This window comes from Arachis hypogaea, chromosome 5, assembly GCF_003086295.3.
Source record: "Arachis hypogaea cultivar Tifrunner chromosome 5, arahy.Tifrunner.gnm2.J5K5, whole genome shotgun sequence".
Classification (NCBI taxonomy): Eukaryota; Viridiplantae; Streptophyta; class Magnoliopsida; order Fabales; family Fabaceae; genus Arachis; species Arachis hypogaea.
This window is the reverse complement of record NC_092040.1, coordinates 22,471,107-22,487,017: the sequence shown is the minus strand read 5'-3', so window position 1 is coordinate 22,487,017 and position 15,911 is coordinate 22,471,107. Positions and strand designations below refer to the sequence as shown.

The following is a 15,911-nucleotide window of genomic DNA, read 5'->3' as shown; positions in this document are numbered from 1 at the left end:
ATGGGTTGGGCCCATGGGTTTGGTTTGGGCCTAGTTCGGCCAGTTCGATCAAATTTTGGGCTAAATTTTTTAAAATTAATGTCAAAATTCTTATTTTAATTTTCTTTATCTCATTAAACTATAAAAGTCCATTTTCTAATTTGCTAGAAAAATAATTAATTTATTTACTAATTATTTATTAATTTCTTGGGTTTTACACAAAAGATTGATAAGATTATATATTTTATTAAATTATATCCTGAAAATTTTTCCAAAGCAAATTTTATGTCAGGTAAAGAATCCATCACATAAAAAGAGGTAATGTAAAAATATAGCAATCTCAATAGTGCTTTTAAAAGGCTATATATTAGTTACATATATATATATATATATATATATATATATATATATATATATATGATGAATATTAAAATTCCTAAAATTGAAAGCTGACAATTCTATTGTCACTCCTTTAGGTTGGGTGAAAAAATCAATCAATAGGGAATATTTTATCAGTCTTTGTATAAAATTCTAACTCCATTTATGTGACCTCACATTGTCCATTGATATGAAAGGAGCAGTCAATTCATAACATCCTATGTATATGTTTTCATTAGTTACCATCTTAAATGTTGTGAAAGGCAAAAATAAATTAATTTTTAAAATCTAGACAATAATGCAGAAACAAATTAAAGGGTGTTCTTTATAATATATAATGACACTAAGGGGTAGTCTTCACAGGAGAAAATAACTTCTATAAATATCACAAGACAAACACAATGGAGAATGGTAAACAAAAACTTCTTCTTTTTCATTAGCCTCCCTAACTAGAAGCTTTTGGTTTTGTATAAAAGCAATGAGTGATATAACACCCAGGAGCGTAACTATTCCACAGCTCAATGAAGATCTTTTATGGAAGATCTTTGTTAGGTGTGATGCAAAAACAGTGGGGCAATCTCGAACAACTAATAAAGAATAGAAATTTAAGCTATCCACTGTTCTATTTGTTAAGCAACACATCAAGCAAAACAAAGATAGGGATAGAAGTGTCATTATCGGAGTTGGCTACCCTCTATCTGATGAAAGTTGTAGGTTGTTTCTGAAGGCAATGTTAGATGAAGGCCAACAAATGGATATGAACGTCCCCATTCCTATCAACTGATTGGGTTTCTATTCTTTTATTAGTTCAGACAACGGCAATGTTTGTATACGATTCTCCCAGAAAGGCCTTAATACTAGATTGATGATGTGGAATTCACTCACACGTAGAATGATGTTTGTAAAACCCGGTTAATTAACGGCTAATTAACCCATAAATGAGAATTTAGTCTAAAAAGCCCAAAATGTGATTTTTATGGCTAAATGTGATAGAGGAGATTGAGACGAGAATTTCGGTACCAATTTTATAGAATTCGGACAAAGATTGGACCGAATGGGCCAAACCGGGCCAACCGGACCCAAAGTGGACCCTTGGCCCAACATAACTAAACTAAAACCCTAGTTTTCAGCACTCTCTCTCCTCACAACACTCAAACTCACGCTGAAAATTGAAGAGAGGGGAGGAAGAACACTCTCTCAAGTTCTTTCTCTCACTTGATCTTCAAACCACCATAACTTTTGATCTAGAGCTCCGATTGCCGCTCCATTTGTGGCCACGCGTTCACCGCGGAAAGCTCTACAAAACCCATAAAATTAATCTTGAGGTAAGCCAAATCTATTTAGAAATGAAATTGAATCCGGGATGTCCATGCCATTCGAAGAACGGGTGAAAAACGATATAAAATGAGGAAGTTATGTCCGTCGGAAGATTGGGGTTTGAATCTGTGAATTCTGTAGCTTTTAACTTAGAAAAATTTTTAGCAGAACGACCCCCTGCGTGTAGGCGCACTTGGCGCGTACGCACCGTTCTTCCAGAAAGCGCCATCCACGCGTGCGCATGATGAGCGCGGACGCGCCGATGGGCTGCACCCAATGGCCAACTATTTTCCAGAGAGTTGTGCCAGAGTTATGCTAGTTTTGTGCCTGGGGCACAAGAGTACCCACGCGTACGCGTGGTTGATGCGTGCGCGCCATTGACTATTTTGAATGTGCGCGTCCGCGTGAAGGGCGCCTACGCGCCGATGAGTTTTTGTGGCCATCCGCGCGTGCGCATGGAGTGCGCGTACGCGTGGCCCTGTTTTCATCCCAAAGTTGATTTTTGAGTTTTAAAAGCCAAATCTCATACTTCTAAGCCTCCGATCTCACCACTTATGTCTTAAATCATTATGATATGCCTAGCAATTAGAAAAGGAGCTAGGGGATGTGGTAACTTGCGAGTGAAGCAAGGGAAAAAATGAATGATCAATGAGGATCGAAGATGATTATGTGAGAGGCGGAGGATGGTGGTGGAAGTGCTTGTTATGCCAGGGGTCGAAAGGCCATAATTGTTAATGAAACGGCTGGTTATGGATTTACCCGTGAGCCGGGTGGCTGGTTATGGATTTAACCGTGAGCCGGATGGCTAGATTATTGCCGTGTTACGGCGGAGCCATGATTATGGCCAAGTATAATGCATATAAATGCTGTTGAATGAATTGTGAATGTTGCACTTCCATTATCGGAGATGAGAGTTTCCCTGGGAGAAAGCAGTGGCTAGCCACCACGTGCTCCAGGTTGAGACTTGAAGCTCTTTTGACCCTATGTCGTCAGGGTGGCCGGGCACTGTGAAAGCCCCGGATGAGCTCACCCCCATAAATATTCACCAGTGAGGGTGATGGATATGGATCATGATTATGATCAAGTTTATATTGAGTATAACTCGAGTTGGGGAGACACGACAGAGGGACAGTCCAATGGTTAACTGCCAGGACTTGTCGGGTTGGCTCTATAACCAACAGATGATATCATCAGCCACTAGGGACAGGCATTCATCATATGCATACTATGTGAATTGATTGAGATTGCCTATTTGACTGCATATTACTTGCTATTTGTCTAAATGCCTTATTTGTTCCTATTTGTATATCTCTTGCCTGATATAACTGTGTTTGCTATATTCTATACTCCTGCTGGTGGTTGGGAGGTTTGAAGGAATTGGAAAGGGAAGTATTAGTTAGACTGAAGAATCTTTAGTCAAATGCCCTTATATGGTTTAGCTTGTTTATAAGCTTTGATATTATCTGGAGGAAGTTCTAGGATTGCCTTCGGCTTTCCTCTATTATTATATATTATATATGTGGAAGCTGTTACCATGCTGGGGACCTCTGGTTCTCACCCATGCGGATTTTGTGGTTTTCAGATGCAGGACGTAAGGTTTCCCACTGAGGCCTGCTGGAGACTTCTGGATTTAGCGAAGATCATTTGTTCTTGGGGACTCTGTTTAGTTTATATGTTTTGCTTAGATACTTTTATCTCCATTAAATAATATAAACTGTGATGACTCCTCTTATGGGAGATTTTGGAGAATAGGTTTTATGTATTTGTGTTCCTTTGGGTTTCTTTCGGGGTTTTCCTTATTTTATCATATGTATATACTGCTATGCTCGGACCGGTTATCTTCGCAGCTGGATTTTGAGTCTTGATATTCCTGTTTTTGACCCTCCTTTGTATATATATAATCTCGCGTCGGTTATCCTCGTTCGTTACGTTATTGATCAGAGTGTTGCGCTTTCGAGTTGCGATTTTTGTTTACCCATTTTCCTACAAAGGCTCCTAGTTATAATCAATCATTCATACTACGATACGTACTAAATTTTTATTTTAGAGGTCGTAATACCTTGCCATCTCTGAATTATGACTTAAGCATAAGACTCTGTATGGTAGGGTGTTACATTATGGTATCAGAGCAGTTCGTTCCTGTAGAGCCTGAGGGATGGACTGACTATGCTTCTGTGCATTCTCTGTGTGTGTGTTATGTGCTATTAGTATATCTGCTTGATATAATTGGCATAAACGTTCATGAGCATGCATTTGGGACTTGAAGCACTAAACTTCCGATATTGAGACTGATCAACTTAATATCGATTGTTTGGTGTGTATAGGAACCAGATGGCGCCTCGTGGACGCGGTAGAGGTCGTGGTAGAGGCCGTGGTAGAGGTCGTACTAATGTTCGTGCGCCGGAGAATAACCCGAATGACCCGGTGACTTTATGACTGCGTTGGAGAACATGGCTGCTGCGATGCAAGCCACTGCTGAAGCTCTTGGGCAACGGATAAACAATCATGGCAACAACAGAAATAAAGATTAGGGACCAATAGAGGTCAGAACTTTCTCTGTGATGGTAAACAACTATAGGGTTGCTGAAGAGTGTGTGAAGAAGGCAGCCGCTGAGAGAGGAAATCACAAGGGACTATTCCAACAGAACCGAGGGAAAAACTTTGCACCTAGAGGTCCGTCTTTCAAGTAGGGAAGTTCTTTCAGGAGGCCCAACAACAACAACTCCCAAGGGAAAAGGTTTGGAAGCAACCACAGAATGAGCAAGCTTGTGCTAGGTGTGGAAGTCACCATCCGGGAGCCCCGTGTATGGCCGGATGGGGTTTGTGCTATTACTGTAGTAAGGTGGGACATAAGGTCCCAAACTATCCAGAGAAGCAGAAACAAGGTGTTGGGAAAGCACAACAGACTGGTCGGATATTCACCACCTCAGCTATAGGTGTCGTGGGATCTGAGACACTCATTCGAGGTAACTATGAAATGGCTGGTCAAACTTTAAATGCTTTATTTCATTCAGGAGCATCGCATTCATTCATTGCATTTGAGAAAGCCCATGAGTTAGGATTGCAGATCGTAACCTTAGGTTATGATCTAAGAGTGTATAATGCTACCCATGAAGCCATCGTGACTAGGCTAGGATGCCCGGAAGTTTCCTTTAGGTTAAAGCAGCGTGATTTTGTTCATAATTTAATCTGCTTACTGATGATCGATCTTGATCTTATCTTGGGATTGGACTGGTTATCTAAGAACCATGTCCTGCTTGATTGTTCTACAAAGTCGGTGTACTTTATGCCGGAAGATACAGAAAGACCAGTCGTGGTAAATAATTATTACTTGAATTCGATGATGGTGAACTGTTCTGGAATCGAATGTCAGGGTATGCTGTTGTTAACCGCGGGTGTTTCGGGTGATGATCAAAGGTTGGAACAAATTCTGGTTGTGTGTGAGTTTCCGGAAGTGTTTCCCGATGATATTGATGAGTTTCCACCTAACCGAGAGGTTGAGTTTGCTATTGAATTGGTGCCTGGAGCGGGACCAATCTCAAGTGCTCCTTATAGGATGTCACCGTTAGAGATGAACGAGCTAAAGTCTCAATCAGAGGATTTGTTGGGAAAGAATTTTATACGACCAAGTGTCTCTCCGTGGGGTGCGCCAGTGCTACTGGTAAAGAAGAAAGATGGGAGTATGCGGCTCTGTGTGGATTACAGGCAGCTGAAAAAGGTTACAATAAAGAATAAGTACCCATTGCCGAGAATTGATGATCTCATGGATCAGTTGCAAGGAGCTGGAGTTTTCTCTAAAATCGATTTGTGATCCGGCTATCACCAGATATGGGTGAGAGGTGAGGATATCCCTAAGACTGCTTTTAGGACTCGTTATGGTCATTACGAGTACACTGTGATGTCTTTTGGGTTGACGAACACTCCAGCAGTATTCATGGATTACATGAACAGAGTTTTCCGTCCGTTTCTGGATAAATTTGTTGTTGTCTTCATTGATGACATACTGATCTATTCCAAGACTGAGGAGGAGCATGCGGAACACTTGAGGATCGTGTTGCAGATTCTAAAAGAGAAGAAACTCTATGCGAAACTGTCTAAGTATGAGTTTTGGAAGAGTGAGGTGAAGTTTTTGGGTCACGTGGTGAGTAAGGAGGGAATAGCCGTAGATCCAACTAAGGTGGAGGCTGTGATGGATTGGAAGCAACCAACCACCGTAACGGAGATAAGGAGTTTTCTGGGCTTAGCTGGCTATTACCGAAGGTTTATCAAGGGTTTTTCACAGATAGCTTGGCCAATGACAAAGTTAACCCACAAAGACACTCCGTTTGTTTGGACTCCTGAATGCGAGGAGAGCTTTCAGACATTGAAGAAAACGTTGACCACTGCACCTGTGTTAGTGTTACCTGAGCTGAACGAGTCATTTGAGGTGTACTGTGATGCCTCATTAAAGGGTATAGGATGCGTGCTGATGCAGCATCATAGTGTGGTGGCGTATGCATCATGACAGTTGAGACCTCATGAAGTTAATTACCCTACGTACGATTTGGAACTAGCTGCGGTTGTGTTTGCCTTGAAGGTGTGGAGGCATTATCTCTATGGGGTTAAATTCCAAGTTTTCTCCGATCACAAGAGTTTGAAATATCTCTTTGATCAGAAAGAGCTTAATATGAGGCAGAGACGGTGGATGGAATTATTGAAAGACTACGACTTTGAGTTGAATTACCATCCAGGAAAGGCGAACGTAGTGGCGGATGTGTTGATCGGAAGTCGTTATATGCGGCTTGGATGATGCTTCAAGAGGAGAAGTTGCTCAAGGGATTCGAGAGTAAAAAAAAAAATTGGTGCTCGAGAAGTATCCGGAACCTTATGTTTGAGCTGATTAGAAATCTCAAGTGACTTTAAGTTCAAACTCCTAAAGGCTCATCAAAATGAGGAAGCGTTATGGAAGGTGTTACCGGCTATTGAGCAAGGAAAACAGTGGAGAGTGTCGGAAGAAAAAGATGGGTTATGGAGATTCAAGGGTAGGATCATTGTGCCAGATGTTGGCACTTTGAGGCAAGATATTTTAAAGGAGGCACACAAAAGTGGATTCTCCATTCACCCGGGAAGTACTAAGATGTACCATGATTTAAAGGTGATGTTTTGGTAGCCGGGAATGAAGAATGATATGGCGGAATATGTTTCAAGGTGCTTAACTTGTCAAAAGGTAAAGATTGAACATCAAAAACCTGCCGGGATGTTGCAACCTTTAGAGATTCCACAATGGAAGTGGGAAAGTATTGCAATGGACTTTGTGTCAGGATTGCCAAGGACTAGGGCTGGTTTTGATGCTATATGGGTGATTGTGGACTGACTGACGAAGTCAGCTCACTTTTTACCCATTTGGATGGCTTACACCCTTGAGGAGCTAGCACGGTTATACATAAAGGAGATTGTGAGACTTCATGGTGTACCTACTACTATAATCTCTGATAGAGATCCTCGTTTCACTTCAAGATTTTTGGGTGCATTTTAGAAAGCTTTTGGAACCCGATTAAGCTTGAGTACGGCTTACCATCCTCAAACAGGTGGTCAATCCGAGAGGACGATCCAAACACTAGAGGATATGTTGAGAGCTTGTGTTTTGGACCAACCGGCGAGTTGGGATCGGTATATGCCATTGGTGGACTTTGCATACAATAATAGTTATCATGCGAGCATCGGAATGGCTCCGTATGAGGCCTTGTATGGGAGGAAATGTCAATCTCCACTATGTTGGTACGAAGTTGGGGAGAAAGACTTGTTGGGGTCGGAAATGATAACTGAGACCACTGAACAAGTCAAGAAAATCTGAGATAGGATGCTTACGGCGCAGAGTCGTCAAAAGAGTTACGCCGATCAGAGGTGAAAGCCCTTAGAATTTGAGGAAGGAGACCATGTTTTCCTTAAGGTTACTCCGACTACGGGAGTAGGTAGTGTGATTAAGCAAAGAAGTTGAATCCTCGATACATTGGTCCATTTCAGATCCTGTAGAGGATTGGACCGGTGGCGTATCGGATGGCTCTACCACCTCATCTTTCGAACCTGCACGACGTGTTTCACGTGTCACAGCTTCGGAAGTACACTCCTGATGCTAGCCATGTGTTAGAACCTGAGTCGGTTCAGTTAAGAGAAGATTTGACGCTTCCAGTGGCTCCAGTCAGAATTGATGATACTAGTATCAAAAGGTTGCGTGGAAAAGAGGTTTCATTAGTCAAAGTGGCATGGAGTCGAGGCAGTGTTGAGGAACACACTTGGGAACTTGAGTCGGAGATGCGAACGGATTATCCGCATTTATTCTCAGGTAATTGCATTTGAATTTTGTGGGCAAAATTCCCAATTAGGTGGGTAGAATGTAAAACCCAGTTAATTAACGGCTAATTAACCCATAAATGAGAATTTATTCTAGAAAGCCCAAAATGTGATTTTTATGGCTAAATGTGATAGAGGAGATTGAGACGAGAATTTCGGTACCAATTTTATAGAATTCGGACCAAGATTGGACTGAACGGGCCAAACCGGGCCAACCGGACCCAAAGTGGACCCTTGGCCCAACATAACTAAACCAAAACCCTAGTTTTTAGCACTCTCTCTCCTCACAACACTCAAACTCACGCTGAAAATTGAAGAGAGGGGAGGAAGAACACTCTCTCAAGTTCTTTCTCTCACTTGATCTTCAAACCACCATAACTTTTGATCTAGAGCTCCGATTGCCGCTCCGTTTACGGCCACGCATTCGCCACGGAGAGCTCTACAAAACCCATACAATTAATCTTGAGGTAAGTGATGAGCGGATAATTTGTATGCTTTTTGGCATTGTTTTTAGTATGTTTTTGGTATGATCTAGTTAGTTTTTAGTATATTTTTATTAGTTTTTAGTTGAAATTCACTTTTCTGGACTTTACTATGAGTTTGTGTATTTTTCTGTGATTTCAGGTATTTTTTGGCTGAAATTGAGGGACCTGAGCAAAAATCTGATTCACAGACTAAAAAGGACTGCAGATGCTGTTGGATTCTGACCTCCCTGCACGCGAAGTGGATTTTCTGGAGCTACAGAATCCCAATTGGCGCGCTCTCAACGGCGTTGGAAAGTAGACATCCTGGGCTTTCCAGCAATATATGATAGTTCATACTTTGCCCAAGATTTGATGGCCCAAACCGGCGTTCAAAGTCACCCTCAGAAATCCCAGCGTTAAACGCCGGAACTGGCACCCAAATGGGAGTTAAACGCCCAAACTGGCATAAAAGCTGGCGTTTAACTCCAAGAAGAGTCTCTACACGAAAATGCTTCATTTCTCAGCCCAAGCACACACCAAGTGGGCCCGGAAGTGGATTTTTATGTCTTTTACTCATCTCTGTACACCCTAGGCTACTAGTTTTCTATAAGTAGGACCTTTTACTATTGTATTGGGACATCTGGGTAGCTATCTCCATTTTTATGCTATCTTAGATCATTGGGAGGCTGGCCATTCGGCCATACCTAGACCTTATGCTTATGTATTTTCAACGGTGGAGCTTCTACACACCATAGATTAAGGTGTGGAGCTCTGCTGTACCTCGAGTATTAATGCAATTACTATTGTTCTTCCATTCAATTCCGCTTGTTCTTGTTCTAAGATATCACTTGTTCTTCAACTTGATGAATGTGATGATCCGTGACACTCATCATCATTCTCACCCATGAACAAGGTGACTGACAACCACTCTTGTTCTACAAGCGATCAAGGCTCTAGTGAATATCTCTTGGATTCTTTAACTGGAATCTTCGTGGTATAGGCGAGAACTGATGGCAGCATTCAAGAGAATCCAGAAGGTCTAACCTTGTCTGTAGTATTCTGAGTAGGATTCAATGATTGAATGACTGTGACGTGCTTCAAACTCCTGAAGGCGGGGCGTTAGTGACAGACGCAAAAGAATCACTGGATTCTATTCCGGCCTGATTGAGAACCGACAGATGAATTCCGCTATGCTGTGACAGAGCATATGCAATCACTTTCACTGAGAGGATGGGAGGTAGCCACTGACAACGGTGAAACCCTTGCTTAAGCTTGCCATGGAAAGGAGTAAGAAGGATTGGATGAAGACAGTAGGAAAGCACAGAGACGGAAGGGAAGGCATCTTCATGCGCTTATCTGAAGTTCCTACCAATGAATTACATAAGTATATCTATCTTTACCTTTGTGTTATTTTCGTTCATCACCATTACCATTTGAGTTTGCCTGACTAAGATTTACAAGATGACCATAGCTTGCTTCAATACTAACAATCTCCGTGGGATCGACCCTTACTCGCGTAAGGTTTATTACTTGGACGACCCAGTGCACTTGCTGGTTAGTTGTGCGAAGTTGTGTAGTGCCATGGTATTGAGCCACCATGTTTTTGGGGTTCATGACCGGGGATTATGAGAGTTGTGAAAAAGTATTGTTCACAATTTCGTGCACCAAGTTTTTGGCGCCGTTGCCGGGGATTGTTCTAGTTTTGAGCAAGCTTTTGGTAACATCAGTGCCAAGATCCGGCAACAACACCAAGTTTTTGGCGCCGTTGCCGGGGGATTGTTCTAGTTTTGAGCAAGCTTTTGGTAACATCAGTGCCAAGATCCGGCAACAACACCAAGTTTTTGGCGTTATTGCCGGGGATTGTTCTAGTTTGGACAACTGATGGTTCATCTTGTTGCTTAGATTAGGTATTTATTTTTTTTCGAAATTCTTGAAGATGAATTCTAGAGTTTCATGATGATTTGTTGAAGTCTGGCTGGCTGAGAAGCCATGTCTAATCTCATTGGACCGAGGTTTCAACTTATCATCACAAGAGCTTGTTGATTTCTATCAATCTTGCTTTTGGAGCAGTGATCTGCTAAGGCTTGGCTGGCCATTGGCCATGTCTAGTGTTTTGGACCGAAGCTTTCTTTGAAAGCTTGGCTGGCTGTGAAGCCATGTCTAATTCCTGGACCGGAGTCTTAGACTAGCATTGCACTGATTCCTGGAATTCTCATTAAGAATTTTGATACCTTTTTCCACTTAATTTTCGAAAAACACAAAAAAATTGAAAAAAATCATAAAATCCAAAAAATTTCTTGTTTGAGTCTAGTATCTCATCATAAGTTTGGTGTCAATTGCATGCATTCATATGTCTTAGTGATCTTCAAGATGTTCTTGATGATTTACTTGCTCTGATCTTTGAATTCTATTGACTTGAGTGTCTTGTGTGTCTCATTTGCGTTTTCATTTTGTTAGTGTCAGTAGTATACAAACTGCTAAGTTTGGTGTCTTGCATGCATTGTTATTTGATTCTTGTTTTTTCCTTATTATTAAAAATCCAAAAATATTTTTAATTTGTGTCTTTTCAAGTCAATAAAACAGAGAATTAAAGATTCAGAACATACAGCAGAAGAATTGCACAGAAAAAGCTGGGCGTTCAAAACGCCCAGTGAAGAAGGACAGACTGGCGTTTAAACGCCAGCCAGGGTACCTGGTTGGGCGTTTAACGCCCAAAAGGGTAGCATTTTGGGCGTTAAACGCCAGAATGTGCACCATTCTGGGCGTTTAACGCCAGGATGGCTAGAGGGGAAGATTTTGTTCTCAAATCAAATTTTTTTTAGTTTTCAAAATCTTTTCAAAATCAAATCTTTTTCAATTCAATTCTTCAATCAAATCTTTTTCAAAATCAATTTCTTTCCATTTTTAAAGATACTTACTATCAATTAATGATTTGATTCAACATTTCAAGTATGTTACCTTTTCTGTTGAGAAAGGTTTAATGTTTGAATCATATCTTTTCTTGTTAGTCAAGTTTTTAATTTTCAAAATCAAATCTTTTTAAAATATTTTTCAAATCATATCTTCTCAATCACATTTTTTTTAAATCAATCATATCTCCTTAACCACATCTTTTTCAAAAAAGTTTTCAATCAAATCTTTTTGATTTCTAATTCCAAAATCTTTTTCAAAAAAATCACTTAATCTCTTTCCCACCTTCATTTTCGAAAATTAAGTAATGTTTTTCAAAAATGTTTTAAAAAATTTTCACTTAATTTTCGAAAATTACTTCCCTCCTTCTCACATCCTTCTATTTATGGACTAACACTATCCCTTAATGCAAAATTCGAACTCCATCTTCTCTGATAAGTTCAAATTTTCTACTTCTGTCTTCTACTCTTCTTTTCCTCTGACACTTCAAGGAATCTCTATACTGTGACATAGAGGATTCCACATTTTCTTGTTCTCTTCTCTTTCTTATGAGCAGGAGCAAAGACAAAGGCATTCTTGTTGAGGCTGATCCTGAACCTGAAAGGACCTTGAAAAGAAAGCTCAGAGAAGCCAAAGCACAACTCTCTTTAGAGCACTGACCGAATTCTTCAAAGAAGAAGAACTCATGGCAGCCGAAAATAACAACAATGCCAATAATGCAAGGAAGGTGCTGGGTGACTTTACTGCACCTACTCCTGACTTCTATGGGAGAAGCATCTCTATCCCTGCCATTGGAGCAAACAACTTTGAGCTTAAGCCTCAATTAGTTTCTCTAATGCAACAGAATTGCAAGTTCCATGGACTTCCACTGGAAGATCCTCATCAGTTTCTAGCTGAGTTCTTGCAAATCTGTGACACTGTTAAGACTAATGGGGTTGACCCTGAGGTCTATAGACTAATGCTATTCCCTTTTGCTGTAAGAGACAGAGCTAGAACATGGTTGGACTCTCACCTAAAGAAAGCCTGGACTCTTGGGAAAAGCTAGTCAATGCCTTCTTGGCAAAGTTCTTTCCACCTCAAAAATTGAGTAAGCTTAGAGTGGAAGTCCAAACCTTCAGACAGAAGGAAGGAGAATCCCTCTATGAAGCTTGGGAAAGATACAAACAATTAATCAGAAAGTGTCCTTCTGATATGCTTTCTGAATGGAGCATCATAGGTATTTTCTATGATGGTCTCTCTGAACTATCCAAGATGTCTTTGGATAGCTCTGCAGGAGGATCTCTTCATCTGAAGAAGACGCCTACTGAAGCTCAAGAACTGATTGAAATGGTTGCAAATAACCAATTCATGTACACTTCTGAAAGAAATCCTGTGAACAATGGGACTAGTCAGAAGAAAGGAGTTCTTGAGATTGACACTCTGAATGCCATACTGGCTCAGAACAAAATATTGACTCAACAAGTCAATATGATTTCTCAAAGTCTGTCTGGAATGCAAAATGCACCAAGCAGTACTAAGGAAGCTTCATCTGAGGAAGAAGCTTATGATCCTGAGAACCCTTCAATAGAAGAGGTGAATTACATGGGAGAACCCTATGGAAACACCTACAATCCTTCCTGGAGGAATCATCCAAATCTTTCATGGAAGGATCAACAGAGACCTCAACAAGGTTTCAATAACAATAATGGTGGAAGAAACAGGTTTAGCAATAGCAAACCTTTTCCATCATCTTCTCAGCAACAGACAAAGAGCTCTAAGTAGAATACCTCTGACTTAGCAACCATGGTCTCTGATCTAATCAAAACCACTCAAAGTTTCATGACTGAAACAAGGTCCTCCATCAGAAATTTGGAAGGACAAGTGGGTCAGCTGAGCAAGAAAATTACTGAACTCCCTCCAAGTACTCTCCCAAGCAATACTGAAGAAAATCCAAAAGGAGAGTGCAAGGCCATCAACATGGCCGAATTCTGGGAGGAAGAAGAGGCAGTGAACGCCACTGAGGAAGACCTCACTGGACGTCCACTGGCCTCTAATGAGGAACCATGGGAATCTGAGGCTCAAAATGAGACCATAGAGATTCCATTGGACTTACTTCTGCCATTCATGAGCTCTGATGAGTATTCTTCCTCTGAAGAGGATGAGTATGTCACTGAAGAGCAAGTTGCTAAATACCTTGGAGCAATCATGAAGCTAAATGACAAGTTATTTGGAAATGAGACTTGGGAGGATGAACCCCTTTGCTCATCAAAGAACTGAATGACTTGTCTAGGCAGAAACTGCTCAAAAGAGACAGGATCCTGGGAAGTTTTCAATACCTTGTACCATAGGCACATGACCTTCAAGAAGCCTTGTGTGACTTAGGGTCAAGTGTAAACCTCATGCCTCTCTCTGTAATGGAGAAGTTAGGGATCTTTGAGGTGCAAGCTGCAAAAATCTCACTAGAGATGGCAGACAATTCAAGAAAACAAGCCCATGGACTTGTAGAGGACGTTCTGGTCAAAGTTGAAGACCATTACATCCCTACTGATTTTATAGTCCTAGAGACTAGGAAGTGCATGGATGAATCCATCATCCTTGGCAGACCCTTCCTAGCCACAGCAAAGGCTGTAATTGATGTTGATAGAGGAAAGTTGATCATTCAAGTGAATGAAGAATCCTTGGTGTTTAAGGCCCAAGGATATCCCTCTGTCACCATGGAGAGGAAGCATGAAGAGCTTCTCTCAAAACAGAGCCAAACAGAGTCCCCACAGTCAAACTCTAAGTTTGGTGTTGGGAGGCCACAACTAAACTCTAAGTTTGGTGTTGAACCCCCACATTCAAACTCTAAGTTTGGTGTTGGGAGGTTCCAACACGGCTCTGAGAATCTGTGAGGCTCCATGAGAGTCCTCTGTCAAGCTAATGACAATAAAGAAGCGCTTGTTGGGAGGCAACCCAATGTTTTATAATTAATTATTTTCTTTTGTTATTTTATGTCTTTTGTAGGTTGATGATCATGAGAAGTCACAAAATTAATGAAAAAAGCAAAAACAGAATGAAAAACAGGAAGAAAAACAGCACACCCTGGAGGACGCACCCACTGGCGTTTAAACGCAGTGAGGTTAGCTGGTGGGCGTTTAACGCCCAGTCTGGCACCATTCTGGGCGTTTAACGCCAGAAAGGGGCACCAGACTGGCGTTAAACGCCAGAAAGGGCAAGATGCTGGCGTTAAACGCCAGAAATGGGCACCAGCCCGGCGTTTAACGCCAGAAATGGCTCAAAACGTGATTTTGAATGCCATTTGGTGCAGGGATGACTTTTCCTTGACACCTCAGGATCTGTGGACCCCACAGGATCCCCACCTACCCTACCACTCTCTCTCCTTCTTCACCCATTCACCAATCACCTCAATACCTCTTCCCCAAACACCCCTCACCTATCAAATCCATCTTTCTCTTCACCACTCACATCCATCCTTCATAAACCCCACCTACCCCACCATTCAAATTCAAACCACTTTCCCACCCAAACCCACCCTCAAATGGCCGAACATCTCTCTCCCCTCTCATATAAAAACCCTCTTCACTCCTTCATTTTCACACACCTTAAACACCATCTCTCTCCCCTTTGGCCGAATACAAAGCCATTCCCTTTCTTCTCCATTTCTTCTTCTTCTACTCTTTTCTTTCTTCTTTTGCTCGAGGACGAGCAAACATTTTAAGTTTGGTGTGGTAAAAGCACTGCTTTTTGTTTTTCCATAACCATTTATGGCATCCAAGGCCGGAGAAACCTCTAGAAAGAGGAAAGGGAAGGCAAAAGCTTCCACCTCCGAGTCATGGGAGATAGAGAGATTCATCTCAAGGGTGCATCAAGACCATTTCTATGAAGTTGTGGCCTTGAAGAAGGTGATCCCCGAGGTCCCTTTTTCACTCAAAAAGGGTGAATATCCGGAGATCCGACATGAGATCCAAAGAAGAGGTTGGGAAGTTCTTACCAACCCCATTCAACAAGTCGGAATCTTGATGGTTCAAGAGTTCTATGCCAATGCATGGATCACCAAGAACCATGACCAAAGTGTGAACCCGAATCCAAAGAATTATCTTACTATGGTTCGGGGGAAATACTTGGATTTTAGTCCGGAGAGTGTGAGGGTGGCGTTCAACTTGCCTATGATGCAAGGAGATGAACATCCTTACACTAGAAGGGTCAACTTTGATCAAAGGTTGGACCAAGTCTCACAGTCATATGTGAAGAGGGCGCCCAATGGAAGAGAGATTCAAGAGGAAAGTCGGTTCAATTAAGAAGGCATGACCTCAAGCCCGTAGCTAGAGGATGGTTAGAGTTTATACAACGCTCAATCATTCCCACTAGCAACCGGTCCAAAGTTACCATAGACCGGGCTATCATGATCCATAGCATCATGATTGGAGAAGAAATAGAGGTTCATGAGGTTATAGCCCAAGAACTCTATAAGGTGGCGGACAAGTCCTCTACCTTGGCAAGGTTAGCCTTTCCTCATCTCATTTGTCACCTCTGTTATTCAGTTGGAGTTGACAT

The 15,911-nt window shown here is 41.6% G+C and overlaps 1 non-coding gene across 1 annotated transcript; it reads right to left on the bottom strand.

Annotated features, from left to right (window-relative positions):
- Positions 1–12,467: 12,467 nt before the first annotated feature.
- LOC112804823 (small nucleolar RNA R71) lies at positions 12,468–12,575 on the bottom strand. Its single transcript, XR_003203444.1, has one exon. It is a non-coding gene; the product is annotated as a small nucleolar RNA R71 (small nucleolar RNA).
- Positions 12,576–15,911: the final 3,336 nt, after the last annotated feature.